The sequence below is a fragment of the Myotis brandtii genome, unplaced genomic scaffold (assembly GCF_000412655.1).
Source record: "Myotis brandtii unplaced genomic scaffold, ASM41265v1 scaffold876, whole genome shotgun sequence".
Taxonomy (NCBI): domain Eukaryota; kingdom Metazoa; phylum Chordata; class Mammalia; order Chiroptera; family Vespertilionidae; genus Myotis; species Myotis brandtii.
The window spans coordinates 1,092,071-1,110,005 of NW_005371579.1; the positions used below are offsets into that span (position 1 = coordinate 1,092,071).

The window sequence follows — 17,935 nt, forward strand, 5'->3', positions numbered from 1 at the left end:
TCGCGGTCTCTCTCTGCCTGGCAGCGGGCACGGCCAAGGTAAGTGCCCGGGGTGCCAGGGAGCCGCCACGGGGCGCCCGGTGAGCGGCGCTGGACAAGTTCTCCGAACCTGTAGCTGGTACCCCCTGTACTGGCGCGGAGAGAGGGCGTGTGGTCACACCCTCCGCTGCCTGGGCCCAGAGCCCTGAGGAGGTTGCAAGTGCAAGTCCCAGACTCTTAGACTCTTGTCCCCAGGACCCGTCCCAGGGCCTGCCAGTCTTCTAGGCACAAGGTCTGTTAACAGGGAGCCAGCAAGAAAATTCCCGTTAGCAACAGGAGGGGATGTGTCTGCACCCCTCACCCCTAACCCCCTGTGCTTTGGGGGGTGGAGGGGGTCTTCTGTGTTTGGAGCGATCCCTCCTGGACGATCCCCACCTGCCTTTTCCTGAGGCTGGGAAGAACTTTTCGTTGCAGAGAGTGGAGGCGGATTTGGGGTGAGCAGCCACAGCTAGCGAGTCCCTCTATAGGACAGAGTGGTTGGGTGGCAGCGATGTCTGTGGAGAGGAAACCCAACCGGAGTGTCACCAGGCTGCTTGTGACGAGCGATCTGTCTGTAGCGACCCAGGCAGTCTGGGGAACGCCACTGCTTCTGAAGGTGGAGTGCCTGGCTCCAAAGTTTGCATCCTTAAGTTATTTTCTTCATCGCCTTCTTACCTTCTTTTCACGCTCTCTTTAAGGAGCCTCCGTTCTGCAAAGCCTGTCTTGCCTGTTTGAAATTTGTTACACCGACGAGCTTCCCCCTGGAACAGTCTGATTGTAAATGGGTCACCTCGGAGGAACAGATTGTCTCTCTGACATTGAGTCTACCCCCCACCCCCCCATTCCCCCCAGTGACCCTGTTTAGTGGGGATGGATTTTTTTCTGTCCCTGAGCTGATGATGTGCCTCAGTGGTCTGCTGAATTCCAAATCCGTGAATTTTGTCACTCGGTCCATTAAAAGGATCTCCGGGGGGAGCAAAATAGCCGCTTACATTTTCTGTGAATGTCACAGGAAGTTTCACAGGGTCTTATGTAAGTGCCCCAAGAGAGCGCGCAGGCTCTGGCTTCCTTAATGGGGACTGAGGGGGCGGGGGCAGGGGGGGCGTTGCAGGCAGGTGGGGCTTCCACTTCACCTACTGCTGATGCCGGCTCTGTGACACGGTGGGAACCCAAAGCGCTTATTCACTTGTAGAGGCTGTCACCTCGGGTTAGTGTTCCTCAGCTCGCCTGTCTTCCCACCTCAGGAGCCAGCTTTCATAGGCTTAAGGTAAGGGCAGGTTCTAAATTAGGAAAGGGACAAGGGGTGGTTTTCTTGTCTGGTCTCGCACAGGTGGGTGACATGAATGAATGACTCACAGGCATGCGGAGCCCCCACCCGGCTGTAAGGTTTCACACGTCTCTTAGTGTACCTTTATGCTTCGAGAGCACTTCACTTCAGTGAAAACTGCTTTGAGGAAAACACGCCTTTCTCCAGCCTGGCCCTCTTCATTCCATACCGGGAGGAAAACGAACTGGGTTAGCGAGGCAAAAGCCGCCAAGATTGAGATCTTAGTGGGTGTTCAAGAGTGGTGGGGAAAGGACCCCCGCCCCCCCAGGATAGAGAGGTTTTTGATCGATTCCTCTCCAGCAGGCGGAAATCATCACTAACAAAGTGTGGGCCGCCTTCACTTAGTGGAGTAGGCCGGGTTGTGGGTTAACTTTTTGATATGAGAGGATGCAGATTCCTTTGCCTTTTTAACCTTAACTAGAAGGGCCTCCGCAATGAAATAAAAGGTTTCGACTCACCATAGGTCCTGGGGACGGTGGCGGCGGAGGTTTGGTTCCGGGTTCCTGAGCTTGTGCTGTAAACTGGATGCAGCGTGAGGAGTGTCTCCCATCGGAAGCCACCTCCAGTGGCAGGACACTAGGGGGACCAGCTTTCTATTCCGCCACCAGGGAAGGGAACCCAAGGGTCCACGTAGCAAAGAGCTGCGCTTTACCTGTAGGGCTCGTGCAGCCAGTGTTTTGGTACCCAGTGCGTGCTTGCATTGATGAGTGGGTTCCCAGTGCTTGGCGATGGGCCTGCTCACATCGAAAGTGTCGTCTGGACAACTCAGAACAGGGGACCTGCCAAGGGTTACTGTGTTGGGTGAGACTGAAAAACTTAAGATATCATCTGCAAGTATATGAGCGCTATACAATTAAATATGTACATATTCTTATTGATTTCAGAGAGGAAGGGAGAGGAAGAGAGAGCGATAGAAACATCAGTGATGAGAATCATTGATCGGCTGCCTCCTGCACACCCATCAAACCACCGCCTCCTGGTTCATAGGTTGACGCTCAACCACTGAGTCACACTGGCCAGGCAATGAGCACTATGCATTTTTGGGAGACAGACCCTCCTGCCAACTCTATTCTTTGGGCATTAGACCATGCTGACTTGAAGTTCCCTAAGAGTTGGTAATCAAAAGTCTCCTTTTTGGATTTTGGACCGCGCATCTCAGCAGGTTTCATAAAACCAGGTTTCCTCCGTTCTAGATGGTGTCCAGATTCGACCCCACTAAACATGCAGTTTCTCACTAGCATCCTCTTAGAAGTACGTTCCTTATATTTACAGCTGACCCTTGGACAATGGGGTTTGGACTGTGTGGGTGCCCCTATGTGCACATTTTTTTTTTTTTTTTTCAGGAAATATAGTCGGCGTTTCCTATCCCGATGAATTCCGGGGATTCATCAAACCCTGATGGGAAACAGTATCTTCACATTCCCAACCACAGATTCCCCAACAGCGGATCAAAAATAACTTTCCCATCTTCCATTGGTTGAATCTGTGGATGCGAACCGCCCACTGTCAAGTCAAAAGTTATGTGTCGATTTTCCACTGTGTGTGGGTGGGTGTCACTAAACCCGGCGTGGTTTCCAAGTGTCAGCTGTCTACAGATGTACCATGACATTTGACAATGCAGTTACACTGCTAACAGTATGAAGTGGTTAGTGTCCAGGTTTGCATGGTCAACAGTATTGCATCATTCATGTCTAGCGTTCCTCCTGCAGAACTGGAAGATAATTCTATTTTGCTGAAGAACAAAGCCCCATTGCCCAGGCTCACCTTATCCACAGTGGCCAGGGCTCATCAAAGCTGACTCCAGAGGTGGGAAGACAGGACAGGTAAGAGGCAGAGTCCAAGAAGAGACGACCCAGTTTAGAATACTGGCACGAAAAAGGGCAAATGTTGCCAAGATTTAGGTCTTGGTGGAGTTTGAAGACCCATCCCAGCTTGTGGACATGTGGAATTAGACTCTGTGTTTGGAACCTGTGAACCTGCATGAGTTATTCTATCTCCCTGAACTCTGGGGCCTGCTCGACGGTGGTTTTGATCATTTACCCCTGTGTTTAGTGCTTATTTAGGTGGTTTGAGGGGAGCGATTGTTGTGGTCTAGGGAAAATGGTCAGCATAAAGCTTTATTTCGGCTATTAAGGCTTTATAGATTGATTCTCACAGGTGCAGTCTAGCCGAGGGGTAAGAGATTGGAACAGGAAAACACTATTAAATTTGCCATTGAGCATCGACTAGTGAAAACTGGTCTTGGAGAGGAGATATACTATGGTCCTAAGGCATGATGAAGTCTTGTGAATTTCAGAGAAGCCAGATGGCAGAGGTACAGGTAGAGGGAGACATTGAGGCAGGAGGCTGGCCTTGAGGACACCTCTGAATTACAGCCACCACACAGGACCCACTAGTGTTGACCAGGCTTGGCTGCTCTGCCCCGGAGCATTTGACTTTGAGAGGCCTTGGTTTCCCTCTGACCATTCTGATATTCGGAGAGCCGTAGGCCGCAGCCAGTAAAGTTAAGGTGTACTGAACTGTATTTTAGAAGACTTTTTTTCTTTGAACTCAACAAATAATCACAGATCCCACGCTCTATGTGGAGGCTCCAGAGGTTGCACGTTTAGTTTACAGTCTTTCCGGGGAGGCAGGCATTGAACCGTTACTATGAGCCGAGTGCTATTGTGCAGGTTTGTTCAAAGGGTGGGTTTGATATCACCAGGGTGGTAGAGAGGAAAAGGCATCCCGGGCAGGTGGGACCACATGGAAACCTTCAGGTGTGTCGTGCGAATGCAGGATAGGAGTAGTTCGTGTGGCTGGAAGACGGGATGTTTGGGAGGGAAGCAAGCTTGATGTTCAAGGGAAATCGTTTCAAAGGATTCCATGCTGAGTGCTGTACCTCAGCTGCATGCTCTGTGTATGCAAATAGTGGCGAGAACAGTGGATGGATAAGATCTAAGAGTACTTGTTGACCATCCCACATTGTTATTAAAAACAGAAAAAGAAAATTTCTTTTTCTTGTCATTTATTTGTCGACGTGTAACATTTGGCCTGTTCTTTAACAAACTGTTAGCAATGCAATAAAGGAAAGGTCCCTTAAGCACCATCAGTCTGCCCTCTTGTGTACATGGGTTTCATCTGGGGCATTCATTATGAGATTATGCAGCAGTGGGAGAAATGACAATGTTACTGGCAAGTGATATATCGTCGGCGAAGAATCCTCCGTGAGAACAAATTCCATCTTGTCAGATGTGCTTCTGGGTAGAGTTATGGTCATATTTAACACTCGAACAAGGTTCCTGTATTTGAATCACTTCAGTTCTGGCCTCACCTTTTTTTTTTTTTGCTTTTGAAAAAGGAGGAGTTTTATAATTTTGAGGATGGGTATGTGCGTGCATGTGTCTTGTGGAATGAGGAAACTGTGCAGCGAGGAAGAAAATCAACAGCGTAACCGCCAGAGGGTATTAGAGAGAATGGAAAATCACCGTTGCAGCAGCAATCTCCTGGGCCAAGTATATTTAGGTTTTCAGAAACAGGAGCCAGGACTGGGGGTAAAAGAAGCCTGTGTGTGTGTGTGTGTGTGTGTGGTCTTTACCATCCTTCCTTGTGTTGAGTGGGAGGCAAGGGAGTGTTGCCTCATTCTTTGCTGACTTACTGTGTGGCCTTAGAATACTTCTTGACCTTTCTGGGCTTAAGCCTGTCTGTATGCATAAGTGAATTTTTTTTTTTTTTGTCTGGTAACTAGGAATTTAGAGGCCCCGAGAGGGAAAGGTCTTGCTTAAGCTATTGAGGGGCAAAGCTTGGACTATTCCTAGCTTTCTAGCTGTGTAATGGGAAGCTGTCTGGCCAGTTCAAAGGCTTGGGTACCTTGAAACATAAAACATTGTAAGGATGCGATGCTGAAGAAAAGAATCTCCAAGTCGGCTGTGTCTGGGGGAAGAGTCTGTATAATGCAGACAGCATTAGAGCCTCTCTGATGTATAAGGTCATTCACATATAAAAGCAGCTAGACTTTGTGTATTGTGCAAACCTGTTGGTTCTGGAATGTTACATTGTTCTTTGAGAACCACTTGAGAGTTAAATGCTTTGTGATAAAAAGCATGCTAACAATTGTAATTTTTTTCCCCAAATTAAGTTGATGAAAGCTGACTTGACCTTTTGTGATTTTGCAAAGCCTGGACTCTACCATGGAAAGGGGGAACCCTTCCATGTGTCCTGGGAGCTTAGCTTAGTAGGGGAGCTATCGGGCGAGGATGTAGGGAAGGATGTTTGGAAGAAGCATAGACACAGGAAAGCAATCGTGTAGAAGCATAGGCAGGAAGAATGCAAATGGACGTACTTTCATGCCTCCCAATATACCTGAGTTGCTAAAAGAAGGCTATTCACCACTCTGGCACGGGCCTCCTGGAAGTAAGCACAATGTAAATTTAAGGTTTGTTACATTATTATTTCACGATTGAAGCTAAGTACAAGAGTGCCCTATTTTAGGAGAACTTGGCATATACAATCTGATCTTAAAAGCAAAGCAAATCATTTAGAGTTAAGTAGTTGTTGGGGGTACGAGAGGTTTTTATTTAACAAAAGGGATTTAGAGCCAGCCTTTTCAAAAGGGCTAGTTGCATTTCAAGTTATTCGATGAACACAATCATGATGGATGCTTTGGGGAGCCTCGCTTATTGCATTAAAATCAAGTAGGAACTTTTTCAAATGTTTTAGCAAATCACTCACTAGGTCCACGTGCCAAGGAGCCTACTATCTAAAACACAGGAACAAGTACAGTAGTTCCAGATCCTTGGTGACCACTGACCTACCACATCATGTCACTTACTTGGGTTCAGATTGCTCACTGAACTACCATTCTTCCCGGAGACAGCACTCATAACCACCCTCCTATGCGAGTTCCCTAACCACCCTCACATTCTTCTAAGAATATATCAAGGCCAAGGGTGGTTTATACAGTAAATTAGGTACGTTCCCAGGATTCCAAGTCTTCGTAATTGTAGAGACAGGGGATTAATTTTGTTCTTCCTAAAGATACAGTAGAGGCGATATGCATGAGACATTTAAAAAAAAACCCCACAAAAACCCTCAAAATCATGCTTGCCTACTGGCTCTTCCCCGCAGCTGAAATATCTAGGGCTTTTGGTGTTTTGTTCCTTTATCTCTTAGGAAAGTTTCCAAAAGAGAATTTGTTCTAGGAATGAAATAAAATGTGAGGCATTTAAGGCTGCAGAGGTAATTTTGGGCAACCTGGAGTTGTAGATAATCACAGGCCGCGGCCAGAATGGAAAGTGCAGTCTCACCCATAATTTTAGCCTCTCTTGTCACATTAAGGGGCCGAGATTTGGACCGGCAGATGGAGATGGAGCCCTGACTGCCTGGGGAGGTTTTGCTCTTAGCATAGCTTTTTCTTTCTGAAGGACCCAGGCCAATTGGGAAGAAAGAGCGTGCTGATCTCTCTAGCTCTCCATGGTCGCATTCAGATTTAGGAGGACTGACAGCAGAACATGGGCGTGTGGGGATTTCATCCTTCCTTTTTTCCTTTTTTTTCTTTTTTTTAATTTAAATTCGGCAGGAGATCAGGGGCTCTTCAGAGTTATTCTGTGGTTGGGCTTGCCTTGGCCGCATTGAACACGTTTGCTACGATTGAGTCAGGTTCACATTTCTGTGGCTACTGGGAACCATCCCTCCCCATGACGTAGGTCCTTCATAGGCCAACACTATTTGTGGACCAGCCTCCTTGACTGATGTCAGCTCTCATCTGGGAATGGCATTTCGTAGTCGCTCCAGAAGCCAGCGGAGGAGGCACAGGCAGAGTGAGAAGCCAGGTGGCCCTTGTCCCGCCTCCAGGCTTGGTGCCTGTGCTTAGGTGGGTCCACTCTTCCTCAGTACTCGTGTCCACGCGGGATGACTTGTTTCATGAATGAATACTGAGTGGTCGTGTTTTCAGGGTGATGGGGGAGGGAGAGGTGAGTGAATTCCTGTGGGTGTACAGACTTGGATGTTTTGAGGCCTCTGCAGGAAGCTGTCATTTTAAAAATGTGAAGGACATTTCAGATCAGCAAATGAGTTCTCTTAGGGACCATTGTTGTGTTTCAGACACCGAAGGCTTTGTAAAAAGGCGAGGGAAGTACAATACCAGAATGTCTTGTGTGCTTCTTTCCTCTCCGTTTGTAGGGACTTGGACCTCTCTGGCTTGAGGGGAGGGGTCATGGTCCAAACCATGTTCAAATGCATGTGCCAGGTTGTTTTGAAAGTGACTTGAGCCCGGCCCGTGTGGCCCAGTGGCTGAGTGGCAACCCAGGAACCGAGAGATCTTGGTTTGATTTCAGGTTAGGGGTACATTGCCCAGTTGTGGGCTTGATCCCCAGAAGGGGGTGTGCAGGAGACATTGCCGAGTTGTGGGCTTGATCCCCAGAGGGGGTGTGCAGGAGGCAGCCAATTGATGATTCTCTCTCATCATTCATGTTTCTCTCTCTCTATCCCTCTCTCTTCTTCACTCTCTAAAATTCAATAAAAAGAAATAAAAAAAAGAAGAAAGTGACTTGAAAAGCATTTGAAATGCAACAAGGCTTAGGATGGATGGTTAATGATAGTATTTCAGAGCTGGTGATGACAGTTCCCAGACGATGTGGATGTAGATGTAGGCGAGAGGCGTGGCTCTCGTGTCAGGAGGATGAGGTGCACTTGAGTCGAGGGAGGGGAGGGAAGGACGCAGTGCCCTGACCTCAGTAGGACGAGCTGCCCTCTGCTGTCTGGGTGTCTTCTCCCCTTTTGCTGTTGGTGTGAATCCTTCCCATCTGGGCTTTTCAGTATTGTAAATGCTCACGGATGCCTTCTCTGGGTAACGCAGAGCTGAGACAACACCAGGGCTGGGAGGGAGCGTGGAGCCCCACTAGACCAGTGGTCGGCAAACTCATCAGTCAACAGAGCCAAATATCAACAGTACAACTGAAATTTCTTTTGAGAGCCAAATTTTTTAAACTTAAACTATATAGGTAGGTACATTGTCATTAACTTAATTAGGGTACTCCTAAGGCTTAGGAAGAGCCACACTCAAGGGGCCAAAGAGCCGCATGTGGCTCGTGAGCCGCAGTTTGCCAACCACGGCACTAGACCAACAGCTTCGGTTCACAGCTGTGGAGACTAAGGCCGGGGAGGTCAAGAGAATGACCCAGGAGGGAGGAGGGTGGGAACCAGGCTTCCTGTGCACCTGGGGCAGCCTGGCTGTGCCTTCTCACACCCCATCTCTTTCAGGGGTCCATCCTCTGCCCCCTTCCCTTGCCTCCCACACACCCTGCTTCCGTCTGTTCCACCCCAAGGGCACAATTCTCAACTGCGTCCTTGGTGCCAGGCGCTCTTCCATCTGAGCATTTTGTGCGTTTCATCTTCACAGCAGCCCTTGGAGGTGGCTGGTCTCACACGCCCACTCTGTAGAGGTGGCAGCTGAGGCTTGCCCGGGTCACACAGCCTGAAGCATGGAGCTGGGACTCACCACGTAGCCTGCTGTCTGGGCGCTGACCTCGCCCCTGCTTCCCCACGTCTCTGCTTCACTGTATGTACGTCCTGCGACCCTCTGAAGGTCTTCTCTGCCTCTAGCCTACTGGCTGCTTCCCCAGTGGGGCTTGTTACTGCTGTCCCTTTGCTGGATCAGACTCCCCATCCTCTTACCTGTCCTGCCGGTCGAAACCTCTCCTTCCTGCCAAGGGCTCTGTACACTCTGTCTCTGATGGAGCCACTGTTCACTAAACTGCTCTGTGCAGGTTCCTGCTTGACATCAGGAACACACAGGTGAGGAGAGCACCTGCCACCCATCTGGCAGCCCTGTCTGGGCGAGCGAATGAAACGCTAACGGAGAGCAGTGGGCACCCAGTGGGGGGTAGCATCACGTTTGAGGGGGTCAGAGGAGAGAGTAGATCTGTGCCTTGGTGACTAGGTGGTGGAAGAACAGGGTGAGAGGAGGAATTACCCCAAGTACCCCAAGGGCTGTGCCTGTCGCCTTGTGCTTGGGATTGCCAATATCTGCATCCTTATTCCCTCACTCATGTGCCAGCTGCTTAAGAACCGTGACTGGGTGACGCCCATCCTTGTATCTATGGGAGCATCCTGCCACGTTCGCTTCTAACACGGAGGAATCCTTTAATAAACATTTATTAAATTGCACTGAAAGCCTTCTGTCCTTGCCCACATAGTTGCAGAGATTGTAGAAAATTGTGTGATAAGTTAAGCAACAATAGAAGACTCAAATGAACAGCTCAGAGCAACAATGGAAACGATGAGGCAGTGCAATTAATGGTTGTGGACTGTCGGAGCCGAAATTTGATGGGGAATCAGGGGTGGGAGCTTATTTTAGCTGTTTAAACTCCAGGGAGGTAGGCTTTGCGTTGAGGCTTTGGACACGGGATAATTAAAATTTGAATGGGGGAATTACAGAGAGGTAGCGTGGCCAGGTTTGATCGACAGTGCACAAGTGTGTATTTTGGGGTTGCAGAATAAGCCGGCTTGGGTTTCTCTTAGCAAGGAATTGGAAATGCAGTTGGCTCGCTAGGTTGGGGCTGTGGGCTTTGAAGGCAGGGTGACTTGATCAGGAGGATGGTGTGTGAACTACTGGAAGCTCTGTTTTAGGAAGATGGACCTCATAACGGTACCGGGGGCACATTGGAGTGAGGAGAGATGGAAGCTGGGAGGTCACTGAACAGGCTTTTGTGTGAGTCAGTATGTGAAGTTTTGAAGGCCCCGGGGCTAGAGCTGTCCGGTGGGGTAGAAGCTGAGGGAGGCTCCCGAATTTTCCTCCCATCAGTCTCTGGTATGGAAGGCCCACTGAACATCGACCTCCTTAAAATAAAGTCTGTGTGACACTAGCAGCCATTCTTAAAATAACACTTTCTCCCTTGGCTTGGCCGGGCTCGGGGATGGTGCTTGGGTGGAAATAGATTCTCTGGAGCCTCTCTTATTGGGAGTTTATTCAAATGCACCCAGGGTTATAGAACAACTGTTTGCCTGGCCTTGGATGACACCCTATGAGGGACGTAGTAGAGAAAATTCTTCTTTTCCTCCTGAGTGGTTCCCAAAGCAGCTGTGGGGGGAGGGGGGGCAGAGCAAACGGGCTGGGGCTCCGACACCTGGGCTCCGAGTCACCTTCAAAGCGCAGCCTGTGCGGGCATCCGTGGCAGGTGTGTTTCTCTGCCCTCGGACGGCCTTGCCGAGAGATTACAGAGCACACTTTTTAGAATCAGAGAGTAAGCCATTCTGGATAACAGAATTTTTCAAATTGGATGGCCCAATCCCTTACAGATAGAGAGGCTTTATGTTTTTTAATCTTCCAAGAACGAGGGCTTTTCTAGAATGTTCTGTGTGTTTCCCCTCACTGGCTTACTATCGGCCACTGGAAAATATCCAGCCTTCTTATCAGGGCACTCGAAGCATGTGATGAGCTGGGCCCTGCCTTTGTCTGCAGCTTCATCTTCTCTCACCCCCCTCTCCCCTGTTTCATGCGTCACCAATCACTAACTCATTATTTTTCTTCCTTCCTGGTTATTTCTCCCCAAGCCTGCCAAGCTGTGCACCTGGTCTCTCCTGCCTGATAAGCTCTTTTCCTCTTTATCTGCCTGGGACACTTCTGTTTTTCCTTCAAAACCCAGCTCAGGTGGCCCTTCCTCCAAGCTTTTCCTGATGCTGGGTGCTGGATGGCATCGGTACCTCGTCCTGGCTCTGCTGCTGCCCGCTCTGCACCGGATTCCCGCTTCTCCCAGGCGGCTGTCGTGCCAGAGTGTGGGAGCCTTTCCGTGAAGACCGCATCTGGTGACTCTGGGGAATCTTCAGTGTTTCACCATGTGCTTGGAACATGCTGTCTACCCAACGCATGGTGGAGGTGATCTGGAGGTGGAGGTGGTGGTGGGGATGGAGATGGTGGTGATGGTGATGGTGGTGGTGCTGATGGTGGAGATGATTTTAGATTTCATTGAATTTGTTGTCCAGGCATAATATAACCCTTTCCTGCTGAACCTAAGTACTACACTGTGCTGCAGGGGTACATGGTGGGATGTGAGTAAGCTTCTGAAGGTATTCCGGAACCTAAAGAATGTATGCCCCTTTGCCAATGACCAGAATGGTGGTAGGCCTTCCCTGGGGCACAGTGATGCCTTCAAGGAATGTGATGGTGGTGATGATGGTGAGATGGAGATGTCTGGAGGTGGAGGTGGTGGTGGAGATGGAGGTGACCTGGAGGTGGAGGTGGTGGAAATGGAGGAGGAGGTGGAGGAGGTGCTCTCGCCTTCTTTCAAGACCAGGAGATATGTCTTTATGCAAATCCTTAAGGCTGAATATTGAAGGGGGAGGAGAAACTTGAAGACCCTTTGTACCCCTGTCACTACCCCTTCTCTTGGTCAGTGCAATCTCAACTTCTCTGTTGCCACCACCCTCACATCTCCCTCTTCTTCCTTCTCTTAGACTTTTAAAAGCCCGATGAAGAAAATCAGTCCTTGGCAGTCATCATCAGACAACCCAGAGCATACCTCTCTTTCAGTCCTTATCCTCAAGTGTTTGATTCATTCTGGCTGCACTGTGGATCCCTAGGTGCTGCTGGAAACTTTGGGCATGGTTTCTGTTCACTAGGCTTAATACCATTCCCCATTCTTTAGGGAACCTGGTGTAGAATGGCAGTTCTAATTGATTGAGAAATTATCAGACAGGATGAGGAGTGGCTAGGGAGAACTGGATAAATTTGTGCAGAAGCTCAGCAGCAGTGCCCAGAGACTCGGCTCTGGATAGCCGTGTGTTTATGTTGGAATATTTCGTCCTGTCTCTAGTGTTTGTGAGGTCCATTTGGGTTTTTATTACACTGCCCTTGCACGCCAGGCATTGATGCTGCATGACTAGGTTTGCTTAATGAATCACGGAGGAGTGACAGATGAACCCTGGGCAGAGTTTGTGTGATTCAGGCACTGGCAAAACTTTATGAACTTGCACTTGGCGTGGGCATTGGTTACATGGTTCAGGAAGCCCTGCTGCTTTTCCAGCGGTGGTCCGACTTCATACACACAGAGGGATCCGCTCTCTGGGTCTTAGTTTTTGACATTTTCCTTTTTTCTTCTGCTTGGGTTTGTCCATAACTCTTACTGAAACAGCATTTTTGAGCTCATTAAATCTGTTAATGTGTGTGTAATGCTTAGAACAGTGCTGGCACTCAGAAAACACTCAGTATGTGTTAGCTATTGTAATTGTTGTTATTATTTAGACTTTCTCCATTTTTTTTCTCCCCTCTCCTCCACCACCTGCTCTTCATCCCTGAGGATGGTGGTGGTGTTTGCTAAAGTAAGAACACAGATGACTCCCGGGGACAAGAGGGGGCCACCGTCTTTCACTTTTCAGCACTGGCTAGAGATCGCAGGAAGTTTGCAGAAGCTCTGAAGTAAAGGCAAATGCTTGCTCACTCATCCCCTGAGGCCATGAGCTTTCTGTCTCCTTTGCTCCTTTTTCTCAATGGAAATTTGGGCTCTGATAGGTAAGGGAGATGAGAGCCAGTGAATGACATAGGAAAGGATTCTTTCTTGGCCAGTTCTGATTAACAGTATTTAAAATAGCAGGTCACAGTAATAATGGTGGTAACAGTGACGGCTCCCATGGATTGGATGTCTCTGTGGGATTCTGAGTTGTGCTCTACGTGAACGATGCTTGCAGTCCTCCCTGCAGCCCTGTGAGCTGAGCAGTTTCATTTTATAGGTGAGGAAACCAGTTCAGAGACATGGCTATTTGCCCAAGTGACAAAGCCAGAGAGTGGAACTCAGTTCTGTGTCCAGACTATTTTCTCTTAATCTCTGTCCCATAATCTGCTCACCCCAGGTCACTGCACACTGGAATATACAAACCCCTGGGAAGACGGGAAGACTTTCCACGGAGTATGCTGGTACAGAAAGTTTTAAGGGAGTCGATTCCAGATTTCCAGCCTCACATAGGGACCTGTCCCTGAAATTGATTGGCCTGAGACCACCCCCACCAGGGCCACAGTTCTTCCTCCCACCTCCCTTTTCACAGTCATCCCTTCCCCATCTTATAAAGTCACATGTCTTCCCCGACACTGATGTTACTCTCTGGTACATTGCTCTGGGTATAAAAACCTCAAGGAACACCAGTCAAAGGAACTGTTTGAAATTGGGGTGTGGGAACCTTCTGAAGAGGGCACCGCAGGGCTGCCCCTGTCCACACTCTCTTTTCCCTGGTGAAACTTGGTGCTAGAATCTGGGCATTTGGACCCCTTTCTCCTGGTAAGGAATGATCTATCATTTCCAGAGTTTAAAAAAATAACTTGCTCTTGAATTTTTAAAATTAATGATGGGTATCAGAGTGCTAGATCCCATTTAAAAATGTGATGTGAAATTTTATTTTAAAATGTTAATGTTTACGATATGCTGAAAATTACATCTGTAGGAATGATTTCGTTTATGATGAAAACGTTAGATGTCAGCCTAAAAATAGGCAAGGTAAAAAAAAAAAATTATACAAGTTCTTCAAATTTCAGAATTCAAAGAAAGCTTGAGGATCGTTGTACTGTACTTCCCCCTGAGATCCTGAAGTTTGGAGTGAGTAATTCCTAAGTGGTTTTCTGCCCAGACCCTTGTGCACCTAAATATGTATAACTTTTTTTTCATAGAATTCAGGGGCATCAATGTCTCCTAAAGCTCCTACATTACACTTTAGATTAAGCACTCTTCTTCTTTTAAGGACACAGTCAGATTGGATTAGAGCACACCATAATAACCTCATTTTACCTTGATCACCTCTTTAAAAACCCCATCTCTAAATACAGTCACACTCTGGGGTACTGGGCGTTATGGCTTCAACATCTGCATGTGGGGGAGACACAACTTAGCCCACAGTAACACTATGTTGTTTTAATGCTGTGAATGGGTTATATTTTGAAAAGTGATATTAATGTACAAACCTCATTTGCAATACAAATTACTAATGGATTCACCTCTGACCACTTCAGGGATGGTAAGTTTACTATCTGGGTACTCTTTCCCCTTTAATAGGAGCAGAGAGGAGACAAAGTGTAGAGATATAAACAGGTTGTGAATTTACCAAAAATGCTTGGGAGTTGATAGTGGAAATCTGGGCCTTTTGCCTCCCTAAGCTCAGTGCTGCTCCCACGGTGGCAGTAACAACATCCCTGAAATACCCTGACTTAGGTTGTGAAATGGGTTTCATGACTTTCTGGGGATGAGGTCGGGGGCTGTTGGTCAGACCAGCAGCTTGTCTTAGAGATCTGGGCTCTCTCCTTGTCCCAGGGCTGGTGTGTGGGAAAGACATTTCTTGCCATTCTATGTTTTGTGTCTTGGGGACCAGGTTTGCCAGTGTTGGTTTTTGTGAGTCAGTTTGACCCAAGTCCCTCAAAGGCCACTGTGATGTCAGAAATCCCTTTCCGTTCACACCCAGCCCTCATCTTTACACAGATGACAAGCCCGCCGTTATTCTGCTCTGCTAAGCAGTTGTCATTGTTCTCCTGGTTTGTCATTGTTTTAATCTGGCTGTGTGCTCATTGTCTGGTCTGCTGATGCTTGTAATGGAGTCACATCACAGCTGAAAAGAGCTGGGGAGGAGTTGATCAAATTGTAGTCTTTTCATGTCAAAAATGACCAACAACCCCCCCCCCCCCAAATGTGCTTACCTGCAATTCAGAAATGTTAATCATCTAATGTTTTGGAGAGTTTTTTGCTGCAGGACCTGTGGGTACACATATGTTACCTGGGACCAGGATGAAGTTTTAAATATCCACCCACCACCTCTTCATGTGCCAGTGTGGATTGTGTTCCGCAACTAAGAGCTTGTCCTTACTGAAATCAGGCCACACAGTCTCTGAGCGAACAGGGCCCCGGAGGTAGCAGTTTTGACAGAGCACGGTTAATTGCTATTTGCATGTTTCTGCCAGCCCACCTTGGGTAAGACGCTTACCTTCTCTTACTAGTTTCCTGTGGCCGCTGTAACCAAACACCACAGAGCCGGCGGCTTAAACAACAGAAGTGTATGGTTTCCCAGTTCTGAGGCTAGAAGTCCTCATCAGGCGTCTGGAGGTGTCAGCAGGGCTGAGCTCTCTGATGGAGCTTGGGGAGCATCCTTCCTTGCCCCTTCTAGCTTCTGGTGTTGGCTGGCAATCCTCGGCCACCCTTGGTTTAGAGGGGCCTCACTCCAGCCACCTGGCCACCTTCTCACTGTGTACCCTCCCATTGTCTCCCCTGTACACCAGTCTCCTTGCCCAAATTTCCCCTTTTTTATAAGTGTACCATCATATTGGATTAGGGCCCAGCCGACTGACCTCACTTTACCTTGAATCCTCTGAAAAGACCTTATTTCCACAGATAGTCACATTCTGAGGTCCTGGGGCATAGGATTTCAACATGTCTTTCTTGGGGGGACACAATTCAATCCATCACTCATTCCCTGAGTTGTACTTTACCTCCAAGGTCCATCCCCTGTTCCCACCCTCAACCTAGGGGTCAAACCCACTCACACCGAGAAAGCACTTCAGGGACATACTCCCAGTGATGTCCGAATGCCCCGGGGTGACAGATGTCTCTTATTCCCAGTACATGGTTTGGAATGAGCATGTGGCCCTGACACATGACATGTCCTGTGTGATTTTTCAATTAGAAGCCCTTTGGGAAGTGTGCGTGTTTGACCTGAGCTCCTGGTTCGCCAGAAACAAGGAGCAAGTTGCCTGCAGAGGTGCTCGGGGAGCGCCACCCCGAGGGTGTCCTACACGGCCGGCCGGTCACCTGCCTCGCCCTGACTTGCTGACCACTCACTCTGCCCTGCGGGTACCGCGTGGATGCAAATCCTGAGATATCTTTCCCAGCTCTTGAATCTTTCATGGAGAGCGTGGGGCTTTGCGGTCGTTTTATTGGTTTGTTTTCATGAATTGTATTTTGATATTCAAAAGAGGTTTCCCGGGGCAGAGGTTAAGGATGTTTTCAGAATGCCTTCTCCCAACAACTTGCAGTGGAAAGAAAGCTACAAAACAAACCGAAACAACCCTCTGAAAGGATGTGGGGGTCTCCAGCTTCCTTTTGCACAAAGCATAGTATATGTCGCTGTCAGAATGCGTGCGTAGCTGCGTGTTTTCTCTGAGAAGCTCCGAGCTCTGCAGAAGTCTCACTTTGTTACATAGATCTTAGCATTATCCCCATCAGCTGGATCCGTTTCCCGGGGCTGGGTGTCCTCCACGTCACTCTGCTCTGTTTCATTTCTCCTTTTACCTGTTTAACAGTCACCCAGCTGTTGCTTGTCGGGGCACTGGAGCTCCCAGCAGGATGGCCTGGCTTATTGCAACCTGGTTGGGTTGTCTCCCAGCTCGCTCTCTATCCTGTTTGCAGGCAAAACTACCTTCTTTGCCACTACCTCTTACAACAACAACAATAATATTGTTATTATTGCAACAACAGTTGTTTCAGCCACCGGCTCTGTGGTGTTTGGTTACAGCAGCCACGGGAAACTGATAAGAGAAGGTAAGCATCTTCCCCCAAGGTGAGCTGGCAGAAACATGCAAGTAGCAAGAAACCATGCTACAACCCCAGCTGTCTCCCTGACGTCTCGCCTCTTGCTGTCTCCCTGAGAGCAACCCTGTTCTAACTCCACTGGTGTTTATTGGGTTGTTACAGCAAGTTTCGCACAGCCAGCGGAACCGCGTGGCAAGAAGGAATCCTCTTTATGCCGCTCCCCCGGGGCTGCGCCACGCACGGGCTTTGATGATCTGTAAAACCCAGCTTCATTTTTAACTCGGGAGATCTTGCCACTTTTTTTTGCCTTTTGGAATTTGAGTCCTTTAATAGAGTGTTTTGAGAGTTGGGCGCCGTTGGGCGGTTTTATGTCAGTGCCTCTCCGATGGGTGATGAAGTTCGGGGATCAGTGTTGCTCTGTGGCTGCCGCACTGGAAGCGCGGCATCTCCGGGAGCTCTCTTTTCGCCGCGAGGTGCAGATGTGGTAATTGGACGGGCTGCGGAAAGGAAGGTTGATGTCCCCGTGCTGCAGGCATCAGTCTGCATCTGAGACTTGCATCCCAGCGAAGGGGATTCGTGGCCTTCACTTCCGATGGGGACGCTGTGGCGTTGTGGCCCGGCACATTCTGTCCTTCCGTACCCATCTTTCCTCCACTTCCTGATGGATGGAATCGGGAGTGGACTTGTTCACGATATTTGCAATGAGCTGTCCTGGAGAACAACTTCTCAGGGAATGAGGGGCCGGAGGGAAGGGTTCCGCGTGGACAGGAGAAGACGCCCGCTGGTGGGAGATGTCTTAGACAGTTGCCTGGTGGGTTGGTGTTACTTTACGATGCATTTTGTAATGATCTTGTTGAGAAAGGAGGAAATATAAGTATCATCTGGGTGTAAGGTTCTTCACTGTCCCTCTGCACCTCATAGAAGTGCAGGATCCTGAGGCCTCCAAAGAGGCAGGTGCAGATACTTCCGCCCTGGAGGTCAGAGGACCTGACCAAGGTCAGACCAACGTCATGGTGAAACCCAGGCCCCTGCCTTCCAGCCTCTTGCTGTCTCCCTCCAGCCCAGTCTGCCTTCCACACGATTCAGTGGCTCTTCAACCAGGACTAACACTGTCACTG

General features: G+C 48.8%; 1 protein-coding gene across 1 annotated transcript in view; it reads left to right on the top strand.

Annotated features, from left to right (window-relative positions):
- Positions 1-6: 6 nt before the first annotated feature.
- LARGE (like-glycosyltransferase) overlaps positions 7-17,935 on the top strand; it is a 457,548-nt gene continuing 439,619 nt past the window's right edge. The window contains exon 1 of the mRNA XM_014532296.1: positions 7-38. The gene's annotated coding sequence lies outside the window, so the exon portion shown is untranslated. The remainder of the gene's footprint in view (positions 39-17,935) is intronic.